We start from the raw sequence: 2,610 nt of genomic DNA on the forward strand, positions 1-2,610 counted from the left end.
ACTAGAAAATCGTATAAAGGCTATTGTTAAACCCACAAAGCTCAAGAGATATATTGTTCCGTTTTCATTCCACATATTGAAAAAAATAATAAATCATAAGCAATATGTTTATTAATTTTAATCAATATTAGTCAAACTTATACAAATCTATTTTCAGTAGTTGTGTAAATAAATAAACAAAAACATACTTTACAGAGGCAAATTGTGAGTATTATACTAAATACAAAATAGACCACAGTATATTAAAGCAATATAAAATATATTTATTGCTGTATGTTATAAATTAGATTGTATGTAATTTATATGTAGATCTGTTAAAACCACAATATATAGAGGTGTTTGCAACAGTCATTAAAAGTGTCATAAAAGTAATTGATTATGTCTCTCAAAATAAAAATTTAGTTAGCAAAACAAACAATGAGCGAGTTTGCGTAAAATAATTACAGAATCGAATATTTTAGTATGAATTAACTGACGCGTTGGACCTTATTTTAACAAAAAAATACAATTTGGTGCCAAATATCTAAAAGCAAGGTCTACATTAACCATTGCAGAATATTTCTGAACTCACTTTTTCAATCTCGTCTTCCAAAAAAAATGTGTCTTTTTTAATATACTATCAACATTTTTAATATACTATCTTAAGATAATATATAAAAATAATAATAAATTGTATCTAATTATTTAACTTCCCCTATTTATATGTCCTTCCATATTAAAAGAAATCATCAGAGCCCATGTGAATTAAAGAGCTCCAACATTTTTAGTCCTTATAGCATTTTAACTAATAACTTTCAAGCGTTGAAAAAAATATGACCTAGCTCTACATAGTTGCATTCCTAACAGTCAGCCAATTTGTACAGTGCAATGAAGCGAATTGGGCGATAACAATAAAAACGGACGAGATTTTTAATACGAAATTTTGTACTCATCCCGACGGGACCCGGGCGCGGGGCGTGTGTTCGACCCCAGGTCGGGATCTCTGACCCCTAACGAGCGGGTCTCAACCCTTAACGCGACCCGGGGTCTTCGAGAAAAATACACCCCGTAAATACGACATCTAATCGCAACGTGGAAAAACAAACAGCGCCCTGCATCCTCATTTACGGACGTTGCTTAAGCGAAATATATTCTTACGGCGGCTCTTTCTCGCACATAAAACCCTAAGGGGCAACACTAAATTTCGTTGAGGGTTGTTTTTTTTTATTTTGTGTATAAAAAAAGTTTCTTGTATCTTGTTACTTTTATGCAACGTTTCCAGGAATTGCATGTGGGAGCGCTCACCTACGTAATCTGTCACTTAAATTAAAAAAAAACAATATTTTTACTTGAAGATTTCACCTTATATTTTTCGTGTGATGAATTTTTATTGAAAAAATGATGTATTTTGATAAATGTTTAAAGTTTTTAGATTCTTATTGAATGACCTTTTTTTAAGTGAGTAAGTAGCGAGCACCTCCAATAAAAAACTTTTTATTGGAGGTGCTTTAGTCAATGGTCTTTAAAAAACGGTAAAAATTGAATCGAAAGTTTTAAAGTTCATTAGCTCCAGACAATGACCTTGACATTGAAGTCGAAATGCCTTATCCATTTAAAAAAAATTGAGTACGATAAAAATCTCTATTATTATACCATATAAACAGCATCGATTTCTATAATATATATAAAATAAATGTATAACTCAAATGACAGTGAAATTTTGACATTATGGCCTTTTAAAATACATAATATACGGTTTAGCGTTTAATGGCGTTTCACTGTACACATATCGCATAACTTTAACGATAATGTATGATTTGAGTTATTATCATGTTCGCAATATATTGATCTTCGAAAGTGGAGTAAGGTACATGGGTTGGCACGATTGGTGATATATTTTCAAGAGCAAAACATATTTTTTACACAAATTTATTAAATATGAATAAATTTATTGAAATTGCCATAGCATATCTTTACATACGAAAATATAAATAATGTTGCTATAAAAACTAATATTATTAATTATAAATATATTTTCAATGCATTATTTTAACACTTGAAATTTAAAATTACATTATGAATTAAACTAAGTGAGTTATGTATTAAGAATAATTCATATTTTTATGGATAATAAATATAAAAAGGTTTTGTTTAATTATGTACTTTCTGTTGAGTTTACAATGGGTTTTAAATACAGATTAATTGTTATTGCTTTAAAAAAAAACAGTACATAAAGTAATACTGACGAGCTGTATACAGTACGGTTTTGCCATTAAACTCAATGTGGAATATGTGTTTGCTATATTTTTTTAATATTGAGTGGTGTAATTTTATTATCTAGTGAGATGCTTAAAGATTGGTTTAATATACGTATATTTGATATATAAAGCTCTTCACTTTCTAACCAATTATCGAACCTTTTGTATGTCCTCTCACATAGGCGCAAAATAGGTTTCATTTGAACCAATTCAGTTTAGCAAAGCAGTGACCTAAATTCTAAGAGTTCAATCCGATCTTTGAGACAGAGGGTTCAAAACTGTATTTTTGTGCTTAAAATCTACCGAAAACGAAATTAATTGAATGATCAATATGTTTGTAAATAACATTCACAAAAGCATGTTCCCCACCAGT

This window comes from Plectrocnemia conspersa, unplaced genomic scaffold (assembly GCF_051122295.1).
Source record: "Plectrocnemia conspersa isolate PC_06_02 unplaced genomic scaffold, ASM5112229v1 ptg000005l, whole genome shotgun sequence".
Taxonomy (NCBI): domain Eukaryota; kingdom Metazoa; phylum Arthropoda; class Insecta; order Trichoptera; family Polycentropodidae; genus Plectrocnemia; species Plectrocnemia conspersa.